General features: G+C 46.3%; 1 protein-coding gene across 5 annotated transcripts in view; it reads right to left on the minus strand.

The window, feature by feature from the left end:
* BCL11B (BCL11 transcription factor B) overlaps positions 1-25,792 on the minus strand; it is a 192,574-nt gene that overhangs the window by 47,099 nt on the left and 119,683 nt on the right. The window lies entirely within an intron of this gene.

Below are 25,792 nucleotides of genomic sequence, written 5' to 3' on the forward strand. Positions count from 1 at the left end.
AACCCATAGCCCCAGACAGCATCTGCACCCACACCCAGGGGGGGCGGTCCCACTGTTTGGAGACCACTGCGCTCTGCGACAGGAATCATGAGCATTGATTAAGATGCAGAAATACAGAAACTAGAAGAGCCCAAACCAGCACGCAGATCATGTCCAATTGTTTTGCTACTAGAAAAACCGGTAGCCTACTCCCCCACCCCCCGTTTTCGTTTTAGAGCTGTAAATGTACAACAACGCTGACAGAAAGTAGAACAGGCAAGGGGGTACTTTCTTTCACGTGTTTTCATGGAAAACGCGTATCTGCAATCATCTTAAGGTCAGGCTATGAACTAAGTGACACTCGACGCAGAAAAGATAAGGCAGGAAATGAAGGCCTTTAAGGAGTTGTGGGTTATCAGCGCACCTGACAGGGCCGAGCTCGCTTTTCTCAAATGATCTCAATACGCCACGCATCACCCAGCGCTGACTGACGCTGAACGCACGCGCCAAAGAACTACGCATGCGTTCTCACTCCATGTGCGTCTCACTTTCAATACCTGGGAAACGCGGAGGCTATCTTATGTTGTTAACAGCGCCTCAGTCCTAGTGCACAAGGCCACAATATGCCCCAAACCCCTTTAGCCATTGTCACACAAAAAGAACATTCTGGAATCCCTATTGATGGTGATTGTTAATGAAGGGGATATGGGCAAAGAGACCCGGAAATGTTTCTTTTTTTTACTAACTACGTCTTTTAATGGATCAGCTACCAACGTGTGAACAACAGGCAGAAAAAAAACATTCCCACGACTCTGATCCCGCAGGTAAGGTTTTTTACCTTTTTTTTTGTTTTTTTTTAATGGGCTATGCACGTGCATCTGCAACTTGCCAGTGCTCGTAGCAATACATTCCCAGGCCGGGGCAGAGGAGCCAACCATACTGGTAAAGCACGGTTGTCACTGCTAAGCGTCCTCACTTTGCGTGGACCCTTAAGTTTGTTGGCGGGACAGGGTCAGTCCACTGGGCTGGTAGTTATGCCCTCAAATAGATCTCAAAACGTAACCCAGCCTCATGAAACAGACATACATACTGGAATACTTGTTGTTGCCATTGCTGCTAATGCCAGTACAGGTAAAGAGAAATAGATTTTTTCCCAGTAGATACCCTATTTAAAGAGATCATGTAGAGAGCTAATAGCAGCAGAAGGTCACACCACCCACGCAACTACCATGAAACGCATTGACATTGTCGAGGAGGAAAGGAGGAGCTCTAGGGAATTGGCATTGCTTTTTCATCAGAATCCTCTTCAAAGGTTCTAAGGATATATTGTTACGAAAGGGTCCAAAACACAACCGAACAATATCACAGGAAAGGATTCCATATTGTAGCCGATAGCGATACAGACCAGGAGCGAGACCTCGATATTGTGAATGTAATGCTAAAAATTGACCCCGTTCTTACGTAGATTTAGAACCCTGCTTGCGCATTCAATTCAATATATCGTGCCTTGTGTCTCCACGTTGATGCTGGAGCTCAATTTCGACGTTGAGATACTTCCCTCACACAAATGACTCTAGCTAGAGTAAAGTAAATAAGGCCAGGATTGCCCATCAATAACGCAGCCGGCACCGTTTATGAGCGCATTTCAGAGGAACTGTAACCTGCTAGCTGTAATCACGGATGCTTGGAAGAATAAAATCAATACCGCCAGCCGGCGCAGAGCAACCGGTTCTCTAGGAAAATCACGCTAGGTTTTATTTGAGATTTCTATTCTGCAGCCAAGACGCAAACTATTTGTTGTGAACAGGGTTCGTGACCTGATGAAGCGAGATTATCAAAATGATCACACAAAAAACACAGCGTGTCAACACTGGGCTGTTGGGCTGCAACAGTTCCGGCTGACCCTACTTTATCAAGTAGCATCCTAAACCCTGACGGCTACATTAAACCCTGTTTTTTGTGTCACACGATCTTGACAAGTATTTTATTCCTACCAGAACCCTTGCCTTTCCTTTAGTTCTCCTCTAAAGTAATGTTACTGATGTAAAAGGCACAAGGAACATGCAATCGTTGGTGAGAACCCTCATATTTTGGTAGATTGGTATTTGCTGGTGTCTATGGCCCCTCATCAATTCTGCAGCACTGAGTGGCACAAGACATGGAAAGGTTCCATCACTATCGTGAAAAATGGGACATGCATAGAGGGTGTTGATAGTTTACCAATAGATGCATGAATTTGCAACGTTGCAGGACCATTCATTTTACTAATTTTGAGTGAAAAGGGGCAAAATCAAATAGTTTGGCCAACAGTGTAGTTGTAGAGAGGCCAACCAGAAGCCAAGAAACTGACGAAGTCACAAGTTCAGAACTACTTACTGTGAAAAGTAGGGTAATAGGCAAAGTGTGAGTCGATTTATAAAAATCGACTTAGCGTTTCTAACCAAGGCCACCAACAAGAAACTTTAGATCGACTCATTAAATTTGCTCTTGCCTGCCTGTCGAGATACAAGATACATAACATCAGATCCCCACATGAATGGGTGAGGCTCTCTGGAATATCTTCCCACCACACGTTCGTTCAGAATCAGACTTTCTCAAATTCTGGTTGCTTGTAAAGACTCAACTCTTCCAAATGGACTACGGGTAGGACATCCCTGTTGACTAGGACGCGCTTGTCCCAAAGTATGTTGACTAGCAACACATCAGTTCTCACCTTATGGTATGGTAATATAGTGCATCTCTCGGAAGGGCCTTGTACCGTCATTACTGCTCCCAGTTGCCGTGAAGCTTTAGCCCCCGACAATCCAATGTCAACAAACTTTCTTCAAGTAGGATGTAAGTCAAATCCAGAAACAAGATCAACAACCTCTCCCTTCCTTTTGGTGCAAGCCAAAATAAAGATCACTAAACGAAGGGCCTACTGTAGAACAAATACAAGACACTCAACCAATGAGTCCCAGTCGGGAACCCGAATGCAAGGCGACAAACCTTAATTTGCCCGATGCCAAAGCAAACACCAAACCTATTCAGAGAAAGCTAAAGATGAGTGAAGCACATTCAAGAGCCAATTGATGTTTCCCAACATTTTCAACAACCACATTACCTGTGTGTTTGAAGCATTGTGTGGTTCATTCAAGATATTAGCTCTCGAAGCAATGAGCTCTACGCATGTTTCTTTATCTGACCTACAGCTTCTTCTGGAAGCGCAACTCATTTCTGTAAGGCCATTTCTGGATCAATGAACTGATGTCAAACTGCCTGTCCCTCCATTGCAGTCTAGCAGGAATCCAGTGGTTTCAGCGGCCGCACTCACCTTCCATATACTGAGCCTGTGTACTTGGGAACAATGGCAAAGTCGAGTTCCTCCATCTTTCTTCACTTTGAATCAAGATGAAAACCCCAAACCACTCCCACCAAATTCTTATGGGGGATCAAAGACACAACTAGACTAAAGTTCACCAAACGTGAAAACCTAAACCACCTCTGCCACATTCTTATCAGGGGCTCAGGGGGCAACTCGTCCAAGACCGCCTTCTCTACTTGCAGCCAAGAGTCCCCTCAGTCTTTAGTCAGTTTCTTGCGGCAGGCCTTCCTGCTGCAGTGCTAAGCCGCTAAATTACTGCTGCCGCAAGGACGTGCCTGGCCTTGCCCTGAGCAACAGGGAGGACAATCACAGGACGTGGGTGGCCACTTTCAGGGCTCTTAAGCATTGAAGTTGCACTGTGCAATTTTTTCTGTGTTACATTGTTGCTGTAGATTCCGGCCGCACAGACACCTTATGTTGCTATTCAAGCAGCCAAGTTGAGCAATATAACCATCAGGTTTTTAGTAGATTGCCTTGTACGTGTGCAAAAAAGGGGCTTAATGGCCGCAAATTCTGTAAAATTGAGATATTTACCAAAAAAACGCTGCTTCCAAAAAGTGTTTAACATGCCAAGCACCTGTTCTGGTATCAAAGGACCCATACATTTGATACAAGATCTTCCTGTGACCTTCAAGGGTCTGGCACAGCCCTGATTCTCCAAATGAGGCCTTCTACTAGTATTTAGTATTGGGAGTTCTTGCAATGCCACAATGTGCTTGGAGTACATTTCCTCCACCTCTGGTGCTACCAAAATGTTGCAGAGCAAAATCAAAATCCACTTCTTAAAAAAAAGAGAGTAAAAAAGGGATATAACTAGCATCTCCATGCTTCAAACAGGTGAAGGTAGAAATGTAGACACAAGAACCAATAGAACCACAAAAGCGACACAAAAATCAATTTTTAGCAGAGATCAAAATCGCTGAGAAATTGGTGTCAGGCCATTTTACCTGCATACCCGCACAGAAGCCAGAACAATGTAAAAGTCCACCCTACCCAGTTTGCAAATTTCTATTTAGAAATGAATTAAGGCTTATGGATCAGGAACATGATAGCTGGCCATTCTTGCCGATAAAACACAAGCTAATATTTGTATCGAGCAGAATGTCCTGATAAAATGTATGCATTATATACCCAGAGAAAGGTAATGGAGCTGACGGGCTTCCAAGTGATGCTATGATTGGATTATTGCGGCCTTCCAAACAAGAGTGGCTGACTGGTTCAGAGGGTGCAAACTAGGCAACGAGAAAGACCTTGAGACAAAATTATGACCACTTTAGGTGTGACCTTAAGAAGCTCCCATGTAACTTCAATGATGAAGCTTATTTGTTCATCAAAGTCTTAACCATGTGCAAGGGCCCAGCCTGTCTTCTAGGACTAATTCCATGCGGCACGCAGACCAGGCGGTTGCGCTCCTCTAACGTCAGAAGCAGCATGAAACATGGGGAGCAAAACCCCTAGAAGGAGAGACCCTTAGTCTCAAAAAGATCTCTTAACAAGGCATCCAGGAGTCCAAACATGCTATCTCACATTCAGAAAGAGGCTAAAAGCAGGATTTTGCCAGGATACCTTTGATTGATGGGCTTTTCGACGTGGCAAAACTGGACAGCCGTCAACATGCACACCCGATTTCCCTCGTACTGGCCTCCCCTGGCATTTCTCTTTTCCCCACCTTTATTCCCGCCAGCTTCCTTCTCTGTGTCAGATATGGAAATAGCCACATGGCTACTGAAAAGAATCAGCCCATCGAAGCCAACACAATCACCTACACCTCACCACTTGTGAGGCTCGGCATATTGTCTGCCACACAGGCACCAGCGTTGCATGCCAATATTGGGCCACATCTGTGGTAGTTTAGTGGATTACAAGTATGCAAAAAACACAAAACATACTACTGTTCTTGTGCAACCTTGTTGACCATTTGTGGCACTCTATGATCACTGTGTAATAACGTGGGTAGCAGGAGAAGCAGGTAAGTTCAACAAGGTTTATTGTCCAAGCCAGTGCTAACTTCCGTAGTACAAACACAGGGATGGTAGGGTCCACAAGACAGTTTACACAGGAGGAACACCGGGATTGCCCCACACCCAGTAATGGCCACTCTCACTCTGGTCTCCCAACCGCCACTCTCGGAACACTCAGAACACCCACATTCCACATAGGCTACATCACAGCACTAGTTGCATCATAGCTTATCAGCTACATTACTACCCACTGTACTACCTTCTATGCTTCTGGGTGCTTCTCCTCACAGCATCTAGCTCTGTAGCCAATCAGCAGGCTTGCAATGGAGGCTACAACTATCGGGAAAGGCTGCTTTCCACGCGTCACTTTGTGATGTGGCGACACTGGGCATTGCTCAAGAAGACATGGAAATGCTTTGTACCAGAAAGCCCCAAGGAAGGCTTCTCTTAGTCCCCCTGCAAAAACTCTAATAGCATCCGGGCTTTTACCCTCAGGCTCTATTGAATTCTAGCAGAGATCACGGACCTGGGCAGTGGTCACCTCCTACACAATAGAGAACATTGGTGCAGACTCTAACACTTCATTATTGTGACAAAGATTTTACCTATTAAAATGGCTCCAAAAAAGAAAAAGCAGAGGACAGGATTTGTGAAATAGGAGTATTGGGCCTGAGTGTACGGCCAGCATGTGCTCTTGTCCAGCTGTTCGGCTTATGGCCGTCCTGCCCCTTGTGTCAGGAAGAGTGGGTGCTCTTGCATATGCAAGGCTGCATCCATTTCGTGCGATTCGGAACTGTGTCGCGGAATGGTGATCTTGCGCGGTAGGTATTGTCGACAAACAATTCGTCTGCCTAAAAACAAACAAAAGACAGACCATCTGCGTGGGTCCCCTTTCGAAGCACCCTCCATGGTTTGCTGTACTGGGAGATAAAGAATTTTAAAAAATGGTTCATTGTGGATTTATTCACTTTTGGCCGCGATTCACACCCCGGTAATTGTCACGACCGGCCTAATAAAAAGCGCCACAAAACGAAGGTCAACTGGCATTTAGAAGCGTTCATTTTCATTTCAATGCATTTATCTGTACCTCCTAATGGCCTCATTTCTCCCATGCTCTTTAATAAATACCACTGAATTGCAGGTTAAATAGCTAAATTAAATTATTGCAATTACAGCGTGCAGAGCACTGAAACTGGTTTACCTTTCCCAGTTCAATTAGAGGGGAAGTTTCACCAGCCTGAGCGTTCTGATTGCCTTCCGTGCAGTAAATCACTTGGAATCGGCTAGAGCGCAAAGGGGTCTGTCTCTTCATGGTGCCTTTAGCCCTGAGCTGAGGAAGCCCCCCCCCCCCCCCCCGCTGGAGGAGGCTTCTAGTCCTCTGCGAAGCTTAGCGGCGGAACGGGTCAAGGTGGCATCTGCTTCTGGCCCATGGGGCAGTTGGGAGGGCGGAGAGAGAGCGTGGCGGGGACGTGCCAGGCCTCGCTCCAGCTGATTGGGCTGGTGCCCACCGTAGCACGTAAGTGCTTAAGGGCGGGGGGGGTCTTCTTCTTCTTCTGCCTATCCATGCTGCCTTTGGCTTGTGTGTTGGAAAATGATTTTAGAAATGGAGGAGACTTTAGCAAGGCCAGGTTGCTTGGGGCGTGGGGGGGGACAGTGTATACTCTTGGGGTAGTTGATGATTTGTGTCTTGTTGCTAAAAGCAAATGTTCACTGGTAAATAATGTTTTGGTTAAGTTGGCTACAGGGTGATAAGTGGGGCGGAGGGCAGTTTCTAGACAGTGTGGTGGGCCCGGGACAGACAATGAAAATGCGGCCCTCACGCTTGTGGCGCTCATTCCCATGCGATAAATGTTGTCCCGCTTTGCAAGCACTCTCCAAGTTCACGCCCAAGACTAGTCGACCCCTCCTGTCTCATGCAAAAACCTGGCATCAGGCTGCACCTCCACAGCCACAGACGCAACGACCATGCAGCTGGGTATGCCAATTCACAACTCAAAGGCCAGGCCTAAACCAGACCCCCACCAAACTCTGCAGTATATCATTCACCTCACTCTTCTACTAGGATGAGTCGCTTGCCAAACCACAGGTTGTGATACCATGAGTGAGCCAAGGGACAATCCAGGCTGTGATGAGCATCGCACAATGTATCAAGGTTATCTGTGAGAATGACTGCAGCCTGTAAATCCGCAAGGAACATGTCTTGATGTTGACATAGATGGTTAGAATGTGGCATACATGTATTCCAAAGCTGCGTCTAATGCCACATGAAAGCACTTCATGGCACATCTCAAAATGTTTCACAACTCCAGACAGCCAACCTCAATACCAAGACCAGCAATTGCCAGATAGGGCATGGGTCTGAACAGTCTCGGGAGGAGAGCTCAGGGGCAACGTGCTTGCCTTGGAAGCAAGACGACACGGAGCAACATAGATTTGATCCCCGGGTCCGTGCTTAGAAACCTCTGGGTATTAAGCACGTTATAAATAACCAATCATAACTAACTTGAGCCCCCAACCAGCCCAATGAGTCTGAAACATGTCTGGGGATGCTTGTGGTGCTGTGTGGAAGGGATGTGAGCTAGCAGTTCGGGCTGGACTGCCCCTTTTGGGACCAGGCCTGAAATGCATATGGTCTTTTCCCTTTTATAATGGATTGGCCCAGACAATGGCAGAGGTTAAGATTCATTCTAAACCTTGCAGCCATCAGCTTTTTTGTTTTGGTTTACTTTTTATTTGTTCAATCCCCTGCTTTATGTTGCCCTTCCTCTATCTCCCCACTGCTTTTTTCTTACCTAACACTTGCTTTCCGCTGTTTCTCCCTCTCTACTGTGTCTTTTTCTTCCTGTTCCACTTTCTTTTGTTATATTGTAAATTACGTTCTTTCCGTTTTCTCCTTTCATTATGATTTTCATGTTCTTTTGGTTTTATTCTCCTGTCACTAACTTCATCATTTCTATCATTCTCCCTTTCTTTCTCACACTAACCTGCTTCTGCCCCTTAGCCCCACCTTAGCCCGCTTGCCTTCCCATACTGCCTTTCTCTTCAATCTTATTTGGCTTTCGAGCTCCACCTCTGCCCCACCCCTCAGCCTTTCCAAGCCTCTCCCTGGGAGCTAACAGTCACACCATATCCAATGCCAGCAGGTCCCCATACAACATTAGGGCATATTAAAAGGGGCTAATGTTTGGAATGGTGGAAGAGACCTTGTTGAACAAAGGCTGAGGTGCCTGAATGTGGGACTTTGCTATGCCAAGCAAGAGCAAGCTTCTACCCTCTACCCTCTGCCATTGTGTGCCGCTGATGTGTTGCTATTAATACTACAAAGACTTCCTCATTCTTTATCTTTCCCTGATGCCCTAGGGATGATTCACACCTCCTCTCGGTGCCCGTTCACACACTGCGCCCTGGGCAGCTGCTTATTTCGCCCATCCCTAGAAGCGGGCCTAGTAACCTGGGGCAGACTCATACCTGGTTTGGTGTTCAGAAAGGCTGGAAGACCTGAGGCAGTCAGGCGCATTTAAAACTGCAGTACAATGGAGCGCTCCTAATAGGTCATGCCTCTGATCGACTGGCCAGGCTGGGAAAGAGTCACTCACACACATCAGAGGCTGGTTGAGCTGTGGCAATCAGGCACATGTCTAGCTGTCATATTCATGTAGCAATCTTTCAGAAACTTGGAAAGGTATGGGAAAAGACCAGGTCTCTGAGAGGCTGATGGGGCTGGGTCAGAGTCAGTCACTTGCTAGACTTTCTTATGCAGGGCCAAGCAGCACATGAAATGGGCCGGAATGAGATGGAGCGCCGCTCTAGCAAAAAATGTCATGCCGGAGCACCACTCCGTCCTCCAGACCAAGGGAATCCCAGACACAACTCTCACAGATCCTGTGCCTCATCAAGTAGATGACTTTTCGAAGATTCAGTGTTGGTGCTGGGTCTTCTAAAAAAAAAGTCTGCTTGTTGTAGCGCAGGATGTACTCCCGCTGCACAGCCCATTCTTCAAGGAGCGCTCAGAACGCATAGCACTGCAGCCTGCATACAGAAACTGCCAAATCATCACATACAGTTTTGCAGCTGTTCAAACTGGTCTATATGTCCTGCATTTTATAGACATCTCTTTATTAGGGTGAATATTGTGACCAATCAAAACATAAGAGTCCATTATTCGCTTGCAAGGTTTTCTTAATGAATCGCTATGACATGTTTAACATTTAAAATTGTGGACATTATGTTATTCCCATAATGATCTTTGCTTTCATGAAAATCGCCAGCGTTGCGTTCTATATAGAGTTGCGCAACCTGCCCCGGGGCCATGACCTTACCCCCCCCTCCTTCCCAAAGCCCTGCCCCTCCTAAGAAGTGACGTTTACCCCAATAAATGTTTTCCATTTCCAGCACTGGGGCCAAGGCTAGAAACTGGGAGCCTTCCTGGCAAGTTTATGGCTCTGGAAGCCTGGTTGGGTTGGGATAGAGTCAGTCGAATAGCATGCGGCCCATTAGGACAGAGGCAAAGTATGTCTGGTCTGGTGCCAGCAGGGTTGGTGCATGAATTTCTGCTCCGTCAGGCAACAGGCTATTTTGGCATAGCCACCCAACTTACATTTCAGGTCGATTTTATATTTTTAGAGCTGAAATGCCCCCCACGTCCCTCCACCAGCTCTCCCCGGTGGTCGGTGTAGGTAAATGACTGTTATCATTTTATTGAAGCACCAGCCTTGCATGTCAGTCGGATACGTATTATGAGCCGAAAGGGCATAGTAGGAGACTGGAAGAACTCCTAAAATGCTGGTGAATATTAAAAACCGTGTGGCAAGACCAGAATTGGTGACATTTCCAGGACAGCCTGCCACATGACGTCTCTAGCTCGGCCATGATGCTGTTTCACAGGGACACAAGGGGGGTGGGCATACTTCACGTTTCCTGGCAGGTCTGTCCTGCAACCCGCACTGACCCCAACACATAGCTTGTCTGAAAGGACCGGCTAATGGATGCAGGTGCGGGGCTCAAGTTGAGGGTACACGCGGGTGGTCGGAGTCTGCCCACTTTTTTCAGAGGGTGGACTCCGCCCCCCCCTCAGCAAAAATTAGAAACATTGTGTTTTCTTTCAATTTATGAATTAACACCAACCTCGGGGCTCGAACCATGGTCTTTTCATTCACAGGGCGGACACTTCACCACGGAATTATATAACTTTATTTAAAAAAAGCAAACATCTAAGGTGATATGTCCCATTTCAGTAGGGCATGTTCCAGGGAAACATTGGTATTGGTTATTATTTGGAATTTAAAACATGCGCACCTTGAAATGTTTTCAAAAACACTATTAGAAGAAAATATCCTCTCTTGGTTTTGTGTGTGTGTTGATGTTATGGAAGTCAAATGCCATTCAACCTATGCAATGTGGGTGGGTTTGCAAAGCCAATTCAATGAATTGTGCATATTTCACCTTGATATGCTAATTTCTTGTGACGTCACATCCCATTGCGTTTGCTAATCAGTCCCCCACGTCTTTCTTTAGGACTAGGTCCCTGGGCACGTGATCAGAACATACATGGGGGCCCATCCCTCCCCTCATCCCTCCCCTCTCCCCTCCCCCCCCCCAAGCCCACACTTACAAATGACCAATGCCTGTCTGTCTAAACCTGGAGCCTTGCCATGCACTGGCAAAAAACAAACAGCCCCCTGCGTTTGAAATGAGCCAAGCATACTGTTTAAAAAGGGATTTTGCTTGGATGCAAGGTATGGAACTGGGCCTACATAAAGCCAAGTGCATACCGGGGAGATTGCATATTTTGGCGTGTGTGTGTGTATTGACACGTGTGTCGTCCCACACACGTACTTCATTGCGTATGTCACACATTTCTCAGCTGCTTCCTTCCTTCGCGATACCGGGCATCGTTCATGACTGAGATAAGACGTATTATTATTATCCCCGTTAGCGCGGGCCTTGGAATACACGTCCCTTGCGTAAGAGCTGCACGCAGCCGCGCGAGGCGCCCGGCATCACTGACTGGCGGAGAGAAAGCTGCATTTTCCGAGGCTCCCGAGCCCCGGCGCGCGGCTGCATTCCTTGTGGAAGAGCTCCCCCTTACTTCGCAAAAGCAGCAGGGCCGCAGGTTTCACGAAACGTGGATGGGAAAGCAGAATTATGCCCGCCGAGAGAGAGGGGAGTGTGACCGACCCACATCTCTCTAGCTGAGGGAGGGTGCCGGGGGCGGGGGGCGAAAGCCTGTCATTTGGCAATTCGAATACCACGGCAGGACCGATCCATCCTCCGGAAGTCGATACATTGAGTACAGTTGGATCAGGCCATCATCACCGCTATTATTACAGCGCTTAGAAGCATGAAGCGGCTCTGCCAATGCGCACCCCCATCCTTAGAAAGTGCGCGTGACTGTCAGCGTGGGCTGCTTAATGAGACAGGATTTCAGTGATGTGTTCTCTTCTTGGCGCTTCTGCAGTGCCCCCCTGAGTTATTCCTGAGCGCTAGAAGCGTGCAGCTAGTGTGAAAAACAAAAGTGACCCTCATCTTCATACGTCATCCTGTGAATGTTATTTTTGATCAAATGTATACACAATACATTGTATAACTATTGTCGCCTAATCCATTGGTGAACATTTTGAGGACAGAGTGGGTTTGCCTGAAACGTGAGATTATCGTCTATGTGTTATTTCCGAGGGCATTCAAATGACCAGGTCACCGTTGAAAAAAATCGGAGCGAATTCTGAAAATCACTTTTTTTGTACATCAGGTGTGTAAAATGGCGTGAGCCCCTTATGCTAAGCTGGGGTGTTAGCTCAAAGGCATGGGGCCAGACCGCACTTTGCAAGTTTGAATCCACTCAGGCTTTAATCCTTCAGGTCGATAAATTGCCCATTAATTGGGTAAAAGCTATGATTACAGTGCATGGAAGCGGGAGGAAAATGCCATGTGGCACTATAATTATTATTAAATCTTGGAGTGGGAACAGTCAAGCTGCCGCAAACCAAACTCAGTGATGTTTTCAAATGACCAACAATTATGCAAATTATCTCCATTGAAAGCAATTCTATGCAAATGATGCTCATGCATATTCATCGTGGATATCTGAAAAGCTGGACTGGATTTAAGATTTAGTGGGTCCATGAACCCAGACCTAAGATGTACAAAGGAAAGCACTGTACTCTTGTTCCTGGTATGAATCTAGGCAGATTGTGTGGAGGCAGAGTTGCGGGGCAATAGGGTAAGTACTCCGTCTGCAGCAATAGATTCCATACTGTGCCCGCATTTCTTATTTACAAGATGTATCTCTCGACATCAGAGGTTTGGACTGCCCCTCCCATCATTCCCTGCGATTGATTATGCTGGCTAAAGGTGATGGGTGTAGTAGTCCAAAATATCTAGTGTGCCAAAGGTTGCTGCCACCTGCCCTTCTAGGATTGCCTGGTAGGCTAAAAAACAATGACCTGGGGGGTTGCCCAGATCAATGCCAAAGATTATGATTAAGTCAAAACCTTTCAGTCAGCAACCTTTCGTTTTGCACCAAGCAAAGTGCCATTCCTGTGCCTGCCGCCTTATAATGTGGCTTGAGTTGATGCTTGAGTGCCAAAATGGCACCTCAATATGGCTGTCTGCAGAAAGTGCCCAAGGAAGACACCTAGCATTGACCTATTGTAGCACATGCTCTGAATGTATAAGTTGCTCTCCAGTAGAAATGTGACCCTTGGATTTGTGCAAGCCCTTGGTCAATCAATGGGATGGGCCGCCTTGACACAGGAACCCACTTATTCAGTTCCTTTATCTGCACACATCTGCCATTGACCATTGGCTTTCAACACGCCTAATATAGGTGTGTTTGATGCACTGTGAATGGGTGTAATGCTTCCTCTGGACTCTAAGTTCTTGATTATATCTGCCAAAGACTCTAGACAGGCCATGGGTAGTCTATATTGTCGCACAAATACAGACTCCCTACCATATCCATCTGGCAGTGTAGCAACATGCCGATCAGTACGCACACAATCGTAGGCTTCTTTTTTTCATACTTGCCTCTGCCTCTTCATTCTTACAGCTCCCATGCCGAGGTCCAACTCCCACACTGAGCAGCCACAGACACTCGCTCACAGGGAGCAGTCCGAGTTGAACTCAGCCGGTCCTGATCTTTCTGTATTTTTCAGACTGCAGTCTATCTCTCTACAATGCACTGCCTGCTCTCCAGGCCTTTCATAATCTCACTGTAACACTAACTGTGAAATTATGGCAGGGGGAGAGAAGAAACGTGCATGCTGATAAGTGGTGTGTGAACGTTAAATTCTGCTGGCATAATAGCACAACATTTCTTAATTGTTCACTCTTAAATTTGGAAAATTTTGAATTTCCTTCCAATTACACCTCTGGTGAAATTGCAAGCGAAAATTGCTACAAAAAAACGAACTTGCAGCATTGCTATTAACAAAAAAAGAAAACTACTAAAGAGTCTTCACTTAATTTCATGGGAAAATCTGCAGCAAATGTTTAACTGAAGTTTTTTTTATTTTTTTCATCCAAGCAAGTGGCAAACAGTACGAAACTAAAAAAAACTGCAGCTAAACTTTTGCTGGATATTTTATCAGTCAATGAAGTGAAAACGTTTCACTTGGCAGAATAATTCTCCAGCAGAAGTCCACTTGTTGACATTTTTGTGCAGCAGTTTTCCTGATTTTAAACAATTTTTGTGCAATCTGTTTACCACAGGTGTTTTGCAAGATTTTTGCTAAATTCGTAAAACTGACGAGATAAAGGGCCTGATTCACAGAGCATTTCCAATGGTATTTTAAAGGCTTTGGTGAATTAGGCCCAAAGTGCACAATTTCTCATATTTGCTCAATTTTCGGCCATCTCCATTACTGATAATGCGCTGCTGATTAACTCACCTGCTGCCCTTAGAGGAAGGTGTTTTCTGCCAGGCTCTATGTCCTTTGCCACAGCAAGACTAGCAGGAATCAAGGGAATGAGCTGCGGGCACGGTCTGCATGCCCTCGGTCCGAGTGATAGAACCCAGGTGGCGACCCAGGCAAGTGTGAATTTTGGTGGAACTTGTTTCTCTCTGAAGACCCATCTTGAGAATCAACTGCCCCAGGGCGCTGTACATCTGAAAGACTATTCATCCCATGGCACAGCACCCCCCATGACATTTATTTATGATAGGGGCAGGATATTAGTTGCTCACTACTTCATCTGTGGCGCAGAACTTCTGAGGGCATCCTCAGTGTTTCTGATTGCTGCCAGACCCGCTTGTGAACAGAAATAATTCTGCCACAAAGTAATGTGTGTAATCACCACACCAGTGTATTAGATGTGGATGTGTTAAGGCTGTGTCACAAATACCTATGAGAGAACCACATGAATACCGTTATAGGGTGTGCAATTAAGAGTGCTGGTGACCTGCAGGACATAATGAGGCACTGTGAGTATTATAATCATACAAGTCCCAGAATGCAAAGAAAAAAACAGGACTGGATAGGCACCTACAGATTGGAATCGATCATATTTGCAACTGTGGTATTGAACAAGTACACGCATCTTTTGAATGGTTTAGTTGGGACAATGGGATCTGGTACGACTAGTAGGGGGTCCAATGCTCGCATCTATTTCCAGGCATTTTATGTGGCTTTTTTAGTGGGGGTGAACCCTTTATACCACCCTCTACAACCACCACCACCCTTCCTCAACTCCAACTAACCATAGATGTAAAATAATGATATACCCTAACCCCGCAAGCTCCCATAAAAATGCCATGAAAACATGCAGCAAAACAGCCCCTGAGGGTTGGCCCCCTACGGGCTGAATGGGTACTAGGCAAATGACTGGCAGTCCGTCCAACCATCGGCTTCCCCCATCTTAAAGCATACCCGTTTTTTGGGATAGCCACGCCCACACAATGTTAACATGTTGATATGATGGCACCATAACTGCAAAAGGCTATTGGGAGACGGTTATGGGAGATTGTTACCCAGGCGATTAGGGCAGACATCTGCTGCATCAACCAGGCAGATGCCCGAATGTCCCCACCGGGCAGAGGCCCGACTGTCCCCAACCGGGCAGACGCCCAACTGTCCCCAACCAGGCAGATGCCCCAATATCCCCAAACGGGCAGATGCCCGACTGTCCCCAGCAGCCCAAGAGTAAATGGAAGTAGATTCTACAAAAAGGGCGCTAACCATAACTAGCCATGTAGTGGGCAGAAAGCTGACCGCAACACCTTTTCAGAACAATCTGTTGCAAGAACGTCGATGGATAGTGGTGTCAATCAGAGAGAGGTTCACGGCTGTCCATGAGAGTTACTCCTTTTTTAAGGTTGGTTACTTTTATTCCTTAAATGCTCACAATTCCAAAAGAGTACGCTCCAATTACAAGCGAGAGGCAGAGAGAGAAGGGTGTATACGTGTGTGCACGCACTTGTGCAAAATAAGACTATAGTATACAAATGAGTGGAGACAATGATGCGTAAACTTGTGATGGAGTTGCAGTATTTTTATTTGCATTTTATAAACACAGGAGTAGGCAGAGAGAAAGACAAAGTGGTTCTTTGATGGCACAAGGTGGGTTGCAAATGTCACTAGAATGGCAAGTAGGAATTATTGGGCCGTAGTAAATATGTGAACCATCATGCTTGTTTCATATTACATGCAAAACAAATTCTAGGCTTCCTACTGCATGAAACCCAAAATGCGTTGGAATGCTCTAATTCCTCTGCACTGTTGAAAATAACTCACGGCTAAGGCTTCATGCTGGCGAATGACTCTTTTTTGTTGTTTTTGTTTAAAAAGATGCCATTTCAATGCCATTTCTAAAATATGAACAGCCAAACATGTAATATGTGTCCAGCGGGATTGTGGGATAGAGGCAATAGATTTATAAAATAAGTGGACAGACAGATGGATAGATATACAAGTGAATAGAGGTATGCATATTTTCTGTCTTTGTTTAAGCCATGTTTTAACCAAGGCCTATTTTTGTGTAACTCCAGGTACATGTGTTTTGTATTGCAAGGAAAGATCAAAATACAGGCAAAGGACTGATGAAAAGCAAAAGACTGTTTCCAGTGAAATCTTGTGTGCTGCTATCAAGACCACTTCTGGGCGTTTCCCCACTTTTGCAGATCCTCCACGTAGGCACAACGTAAGAGCATCCAAGGGAGGACTTTGTTGTTGACAATGATGGGGTTGACACCACTCTTAGCTAAGTCCTCTTCAATACTTACTCCTCTCTTGATACAACTGTTCCCCAACTTCTGGAGGAGGCCAGCACCCACAATGCAAAGTCAAATCCTACCTTGCCTGTTTCTATGTCTACTTCCTGTCTTCTTATTCAGACACGAAGTGGTATCCAATGACCACTACATTGGACCTTTTGCAGGGTCCTAATGTCCACTCATCGATATATGCCAAGCATTGGCTCCACGGCACCTGAAATCCAGCCTTGGGCTTGTGTTACTGCAACTCAAACCTCTTCAAGCCCTCTGCCACGTGTTTCTCCTCTGTGATCAAGGTCCTAAAGATATTATTGCCCATTAATGGGCCCAAGCAACCGGAAATGTGCAGATCTTGACTGAAGGCCTTCGGGGTGTATTCATTGGGTGGAATCTGTCACTGGCAGTTGGCCCCTCTCTGCTTCCACTACTCTCTGTTGCAGGATCCAGCGAGGATGCCACAGCTATGCTGCGCACACATTTTAAGAAGCTACACTTCACATCACAGTTATTTAAACCCTGGGACTTTCATAAATAACTATAGGTAACCACATCAAGCCAAGTCCAGTGACAAGGAAGCTTAGTTGCTGCACAGATTGCACGCAACACATGTTAAGACTGGTAAATCTGTGCAAGGAATGATGCTTGCGCAGATCGATGAAGTACACGCAGAAACCCCCTAAAACCAACCTGGTCGTTGGGTGGCCATGCTGCGAATGTCATGCTTTTTGCTATTAAATTCTCCACCAGCTTTTTCCAATCAGTGATGACAGCGGGCACATTTTTGAGAAAATGGCAACCACGCTCATTCTGGGTTCTACTCTGCTCTCACAGAGGCAGGCGCGTTGTGCAGCCCGGCATTCCACTAGTGCCATATTGGCTGTGATTACGCGGGTGACCTCCCATACCCGTGCAATGACGTGTTGCCTCAACAGTTTGGTTGTGGTTGCATTCAGTAGTCTTAACCTTACGAAAAGAGCTGGAATAAAGATTTATGCAAGTGGCCATTTTGGCCCCCTTCTCTTTGCAATGGGGCTAGATTTGAATGCTTGTTGGGCCCCAGTGGCACCCCCTTGTGGTGGAGTCATAGTCAAATGCTGAGAATTGCCCTGCTTAAGTTCCAGACCTGCTCCCAGGTCTCTTTTAACAACCAAGCAACATGCAGCAATACATTAAGTTCACAACACTACTTGTAATGTCCACCCAACGCTGAGTGGTGCCAACAAGGAGGCGGTTGACCCGGGGAAGCGTTAGCGTTGAAGTAGATCCGCCAGGTGCCGCTGCAAGTCAGGAAACTGCTCGGAGAAAAGAAGGGTAGCTGCGAATCAATAAGCTATCAGGGCTGAAACATAATAATCTTCCTGGATGGGCGCTGCGCTGTGAGGTCAGGCTGATAAACTGCAAACTAAATTTACCTTTCACTTTCTAGCTCTCCATAGAGGCAATCGATAGACTCAATTCTGAATTTAATACACTGTTCCGCGGGAAGCCGGTGCCGCCTCAATAGGCTTACAAGACTCTGGCTGTCCTGAATGCATTCGTAAGCCGGCGACCCTGTAGTCATATAAGGGGACTTAACATTATAGGCACACTCCTCAATGCACGTTCGAGAGGAGGTGATGCATGCAAATAGTAGCAGATTCTCAAAACTCTCTGGGACGCAGAATTGACAGTAAATTTGCCCCCGCTTCACTGTGTCTGAAGATTTCGGCTCGCAAGTTGCCAATTCACATAGGGGACTAGCCACCAGCCCCAACAGCCATATTCATGGGACGGCCACCTTCCTTGCATATGGACTGGCTCGGTGAGCCCGTTACTAGGGGAAAGGACTGGCTGCCAGTCCCTTCATGCATTTTCAAGGGATGGCTACCTTCCTTGAACATGGACTGGCTCAGTGAGCCTGTTACTAGGGGAAGGGACTGGCTGCCAGCCCGCTAATGCATATTCAAGGGACGGCCGCCTGCCCAACACTTGAATATGGACTGGTTCACTGAGCCCGCTGCTGGGGCAAGGTATTAGCCGCCAGCCCCTTCATGCATATTCAAGGGACGGCCGCCTTCCCAACACTTGAATATGGACTGGCTCTGTGAGCCTGCTACAGGCGGAAAGGACTGGCTGCCAGGAGAAGAGACTGACTGCCAACCCGTTCATGCACATTCAAGGGACATCTGCCTTCCCAACTCTTGAATATGGACTGACTCTGTGAGCCTGCTACAGGGGGAAAGGACTGGCCACCAGGAGAAGGGACTGACGGCCAGCCCATTCATGCATATACGAGAGACGGCCGCCTTCCCAACACTTGAATATGGACTGTCTCACTGAGCCCGCTGCTGGGGCAAGGTATTAGCCGCCAGCCCCTTCATGCACATTCAAGGGACATCCGCCTTCCCAACTCTTGAATATGGACTGGCTCACCGAGCCTGCTGCTGGGGCAAGGTATTAGCCACCAGCCCCTTCATGCACATTGAAGGGACATCCGCCTTCCCAACTCTTGAATATGGACTGGCTCACCGAGCCCGATGCTGGGGCAAGCCGCCAGCCCCTTCATGCACATTCAAGGGACATCCGCATTCCCAACTCTTGAATAGGGACTGACTCTGTGAACCTGCAATAGGGGGAAAGGACTGGCCACCAGGAGAAGGGACTGACGGCCAGCCCCTTCATGCATATATACGAGAGACGGCCGCCTTCCCAACATTTGAATATGGACTGGCTCACCGAGCCCGCTGCTGGGGCAAGGGACTAGCCGCCAACCCGTTCATGAATATGGACTGGCTAACTGAGCCCCCATGGGTCGGAGATTAAGCTCAGTCACCCAACCACGAGAGGTCAGTGTCTGAGCTTGCTGTGACAGTTCCTTGTAGGGCAGCCAATGCAAATGCTTTTTTAACATTTCCAACTCTGTTTGAGAGAGGAAATGTAAAGACAAATTACAAACATACATATAAATCATGAGCGGTTTCTTTTTGGGCAGATCAATGCTTAAGGGGGTCTTTTCAGACCCCGGACACTGTGCTCAACCTACCTAATCCAAGGGAGACCAAGAGCAGCAGGAGAAGCTGCGGATCTGCCACAGATGAAACCGCACTCTGTTGTGGGTCAAGATGTGCTTTAGATTGTGGACAGCGCCCATTGTGTATGTGGTCTGAAACTTAGGTCCTGATTCATGGAATATTTGGACGGTTCAAAGAGACTTTGCACTGCTGAAAAGTGACTTTGCACTGTCGACACAACCCCTGATTCATGGAACTGTGCAAAGTGTATTTTTGCAGTGCAGTCAGTACAAGGACATTTTTACAGTACAAAATGACTGCACCGACTTTGCACTGCAAAAATACACTTTTTGTCCCGAGGTCCTGGGAGTTTTTTAATTTTAAAGACCCTGTCCCGGGTTTGCAATGGTGGGTGCCTTCCGGTCCCGGTTTTTGCCAGGACACGATTTTGAAATCCCGAAATCGGGCACAGCGCAACTCTTCCTGCGCAAACGTGGCGTGAAATGCTTTTCATGCCCCCATTTCCTCCCCATTCCCTTCCACGGCCACTCTTCTCCAGTGAGAGGAGTGTGCCTGTGTGCACGCCCCCCACCCCAGCCCCACGCAACAGGCCAGCAAAATAGAAGTAGAACTACAGTTTTTATTTGTATTTACTTTAGTCCTACTTCTATGTCTGTGGCCTGTCCCATTTTCTTTTTTTTATCTGGTCACCCTAGGTACAAGGCACTTTAAAACGTGAGCACGGTGACTGCTTTCAATAGAAAATATAAGCAGATATAAGCAGATAGGGCATCTGAGGAGTCAAGCAACACAATTTCTACTTGGGGGCAGAGGGGAGGAGGAGGATTCGACAATACTTTTATTCAAGGGGGAGCTCAGCATAAAAAAAGTGTGAGTAGCACTGCTCTAATTCTCTCATGGGGTGTAGTGGTGATATTGCAACGAAAAGAAGGTTTACCCATGTGTAGACATAGACAAGTCCCTAAATCAGATTGCAATGAGTCAGCAGTCAGACATCCCTGCTAATCGATATGGGAGGGGGGACGTGAATGCGATCACTGAATAGGGCCTCCCACTTCTTGGGTTACTTCAGCACTCTGTCATGGCAAAAACTGAATTCATAGCTCCTTCTGATGATTACAGCAGGGCTTCAAGTAGCACCCTGATCCAGGGCGCAGAAATGGAATGGAAAGAAAATGGTGGCATTGTCTCTGTTGTTGACTAGAAAAAAAAGGAAACGAACAGTGGCCATGTTGATGTCAACGAGTGGTCTGTGCTGACTGGACACGCTCTTGAACTGAACAGGGGTGCCGGTGCCGAAGCCATCTTAATTCCTTGATCCGTGGTAACGGCTTCAACCCCAAGACAGCCAGCCAATGCTGGGTGAGAGAAACGCTGAGTGCATGTGTAGATGGACACTGGCAGAGGACAAAAACAACAGAATAGAATAACATGCATTGGGAACGCCATCAATGTTGGCTTTTGCATAGTCACGGAATAGGCCTGGCACTGTCATTATGGTACTATGGGCCATACGACTGTAATAGCTGGCAAATGGTGTCACTACCTGGTCATACTATGGCAGTTCCTGCCAAACGCTCCTCAAATGCCTTTATGAGAGCCAAATCTTCTGGCTTTGCCGATGCTTGTTTTTCATAGAAAATTCTGTGCAAGGAACATATTCAATGGCACACATATTGCTTAGAAATCAAGGAGCTTAAGGCCCACTTGGTTAGGGCACTTTTACTACTCCAGGAACTGTTTTATAGCTCAAAATAAGCCATTACCGTTCAGGGAACTGATTAGAAATATCATTGGCGTCCACTTAAAAGCACACAAGGTCTGATTGGAGCCACGGGGGGCAGATAGTGTGTTGGGATGGCCATAGGGACTACCATGGCCATGGGCAGTCATCGGGTGGATAAAAGGCAAACAATCCACAGTCTGTGTATCCCTCCTCACATTACACATTTCTCTTATCTTGACTTCCTATGTCAACAGTTTAGGCTCGTAGGTAGCACTAACAGCAAGGCTTAATAGTCAAAACTAAAAATAAGACTCAGCAGTTAGAGACAGAAAGGCAGCGTGCACATTAAACATGCACGCGCCTGTTTCTGTTTTTCACAGCTTCTGTAATCCCAGGGTAAGATTCGATTTGATTCTCGTAAGAAGCTGGTGTTTTAAAGAAATCAATGCATTTTTTCCTGTAAACTTCTCTTGTCATTGCTGAGTTCTCTTATATGTCAGGATTTACTGACGTTTTTAAGCTCTTTTTTTTCATTGTGAAATGCGATTATAGGGTTTTTAAACTTATATCAATTAATAAAGGATTTTGGGGAGTTGAAAAGACAGCAGACCGCAGGATTGATTTTCAAAAGGAGGGGGAGCCGTCGAGGATGAACTGATAACAGATAATCCTCGTTCGGTCCGGAGAGCATGGAAATGGCGCACAGCAGGCGCGTCATCCCGTTGGAGCCACGTGATGCGCCGGGCCTGCGGATCTGAACGCGCTCGCCCCACGCCGCGCCACCACAGAGTGCAGGCAGATCGGGTTCGCCTCAGCTGCTCCTCGTTTGCCAGCTAGCAATTACAGCATATTTTCATTTTCTCCCCTCAGACCGCAAGTGCGCTTTCAACATTCCTCCGAGGGAAATCAATGCATTGAACGCGAGCTCCTTCCTTGGAATTCTTTGGGGAAGAAGAGACGTTCAGACGCAGCGAGGCTAATGTCCCTCACACCCAAACGAACACCAGCTCTTTCAGCCAATCAACCCCATTGACTTCGGCGGGGGTTTTGCCAGGAGCTGTGCACTTCCTGGAAAGCCGGCCAGCAATCAAGCGACCCAAACGCACCCATTTCGTACCGTAAAGGCAACTTATAATTAAACATTATAAATTCTCTTCAAATATCTCGCCAACATTCACGCGTGTCCCTATTTTTTTTCTTTGTATTGTATTGTTTAACGCGTGGACCTCGCTCAAGCGCAGCACAGCGCTGTAGAGTGTGAGTAGCCAGCGTTTGGGCTGGCAGCAGTAGTCCCTCCTATTGAAGTTCAGTTTTATTAGTATTTTAAATTTCTATCTCGGACTGCTGCAACCTATTTTTAGTCTTTACATTTTCACCTCTCAGCTGAGTTGCAAATGTAAATGTGTCCCAGGTTAGGCCTCTAGCTCATGGCTAGCAGGCTGGGCTTCAAGACCACCGCTAAAAGATAAAGTTTCAACTATGTTTGTGTACTGTTTGTGGAAAGCCCTGAAGTGTTTCTGAGTTTCATAAAGAAAAGTATGCATACAAAAGCAGTAATGTGAAAACAGTAAATTAACATACTCATGGGGGTCTGCTTTTCAATATTGCTCAAAAAATCATCCTTCTTTTGCTAAGATGAAATCTTGGATAAAAATGTGCTGCAAACATGCTGTACCCAACCGTTTGCCAATGCAATCAAACAATGTCGCAGTCTTCCCTTTGTAAGAAACTTCCACAGCCTGGGCGCACAGACCGGCCATCCTTTTTAACATTTTACATGGCATGGCTGACTGCATGCAATGGGAATTTAAATCCAGCGCCTGAGTAAAACACAAGTATTATTGACCAAAGTCAAGTAGTCTCCTCTGCTGCAGTACTCTCTACGTCACACAGATATTCGTTAGTAAAGCCAAACACTGCAGGGAAGCAAACTCTCCATGCAAAAACGAAGAAGCCACTCTAGCACAAGCACTCTCGGGGAAATCATGCTTACCAGTGAATATATGTTATATTATGCAGACATGTTTCCACTCATACAACACATTCGTAATGTATGTGTACACTGCCCTACAGATAAGCGGTCTAGCGGCCACTTTTACTCCCTAAAAATAGGCAAATACTGGCAAAAAATAAAAATAGAGAGTACAATTACTCCCAACAAAAAATAGGAAACAGGCACATAGAGCCTTGTTCCCTTGTTATCATCGTCACAGCACCAAACATGGATATGTTTGGACTAGTAGTGCGCGTAGTACCACAGGAAGAAACTGAAGTAAACATGTATCTTTTAATGTGCATGAATGACAAGGCGCAATGAAATAACTATTACAAAAACATTTCGGCTTTCCAGTTAAACATATTTTTCCTTGCTTATAAAATACCCCATTTGGAATTGGACATACATTTGTACTCCCTGAAAAAACATTTTACTCCCAACTGAAAAAAAATAGGGAGTAAAATACTCCCACTTCCAAATCTTGTCTGGAGCGCTGCGTGTACACATTTTGGAAGTCGATTGAATAGGTTTGCTAGAAAACGTAAGAGTTGGCACCTCTGCAAACCTTCGGCTCCCTGTGTCACTTGTCACACTCAGAGCATTATTTCCTGCAGAGTGATGTCAGAGCCATTTGGTAAACAGATCTGTTGCCCAATGGCTGGTGCTCACACAACGTAAACCACGCTCAGCTGCTTTTGCTGTACCACAACATATGCACAAGCAAACATAAAAAAAATACTTTAAGTCTACAAGCAGCACAGATAATAACACCGCTCTTGTAATATGCAGGCAAATGTATTCCTCTGAATATGTTAAGCATGCAGAGGAGCCGGGGAAAAAAAAGCTGAGCTTCTATTTTCATGAGTCAGGGAGAACGGCATCACTCACGAGTGGCAGGGTCGCCGGTGTACCGCAGGCTCATCCATAATAAATGAAAATAAAGGCCTTCGCACACCCCACTTCATTAACTATGCTGTCCACTGCTCATCAAAAGAAATGTATCAAAGGCCTGTGAAAATGTAAACCTCCGCCATTGCATGGAGGGTAGGAACGCTATGCGTGAATAACATTACGGGCTGTGTCCGCAAGCTCTGGCTTTTTGTTCTGCCTGAGCTCGGAGACTTCTTGGGGACGCTCTCCAGTGCACCCTGATTAAGGTACCTGAACTGGAACTCAACCTCCAGGCTGCTAGATGGCATGCTCAAATGTATGTGCGGCTTGATTGAAAAAAGGAGACCTGCTTATTAATATGCTACATTCATTAAATACACGCTGGGGGCGGTTCGGAGAAACAACTGTTCGAGATGCATAGACAACGTGACAGAGCCAGTATAACTGTACATACATGAACCCTGCACTTTCCGGCAGTGACTTCCTTGGGAATTGTAAATGGTGGAGTACACAGACAGCGCAGACAGGGCCGGCCTTAGGACAGAGCCGCCCTATTGAAATTAAATGCGCCCCGGAGCGAATTTAAAAATAGGGTGCTGATGCCTTTGCATAGGAGCCTATTAAAAAATGTGGTGCCCACTTGCATGACATGGGGCACCCGGGTGGCCGGCCCGGAGCACAGGTATACATCCTATCAGGTAAGACTATCATAGGAAGACTTTAGAGTCAAGCAACAACAACTCTCAAATCACACAGTGTGTCCAGGGGTCGACTGTAACTTCAAGACTGTGCACTCAATATTACAAATGCCACAAGACTATGTTCAGGGAAACGGCATTGTGTATCACGTACAGGGCAGCACGGTGAGTCTGCTATGAGACAGTGCAAGAATTTAAAGCAAGCCAGTAACATGCCATGAGAAAGCAAAGAGAGCACCTCTGAAGAACCCTGGTGAAAAAAGCTGCTGCTGTTCAACCACTGGGGACTGTTAAGTAAACTGCAGCTATCAGAGTCCTGCACATGACGGGCAGTGCCATTTTGAGTGATCAGGAGTGGTGGGATGCCAATCTAGGCTATCATAAACTAAGTTAGGCCAGAGGGATAGCTCTGTGGCAATACGCTCGCCCTGTAAATAGTATGATGTCATGCAACATGTGTACAAACCGGGTCAGGTGCTTGGAAGATGGAGGAGTCTGGCATAAAGTACAATATAAATAAAGAATAAAACAAATAAAATGCCATACCAGAGATAACTTTAAGAATAACCCAAATGTCATAGGAAGGCCTTCAAAATATGATTTACTCTCAATTGTAGCGCAAATGAACCCATGAACGTTTGAGTCAACGCATGTTTCGCACTTCACTTCATCAAGACTCTATATTAATTTAGTATTATTCCATAGAAGGTGCTTAAATTAAAATGCTAGTGTTAAACCACCTGCGTCTCCATGGGTCGTACATATGGCTCAGTGGTCTTGTCTGATTGCTCTGTCACTCGTTGCATTGATTTGGGAAAGCACCTTCCAAGGCATCATCCAAAACCAATATGGAGTACTAATGTGCTGACTTGATCTTTAGCACATATATTTATTTCAACATATGGAAATGAAATACCCTATTTTAAAGCAATTCCTACAATGCCTTGGACATTCCAC

Source organism: Ambystoma mexicanum, chromosome 14 (genome assembly GCF_040938575.1).
Source record: "Ambystoma mexicanum isolate Mex_15411 chromosome 14, UKY_AmexF1_1, whole genome shotgun sequence".
Lineage (NCBI taxonomy): Eukaryota > Metazoa > Chordata > Amphibia > Caudata > Ambystomatidae > Ambystoma > Ambystoma mexicanum.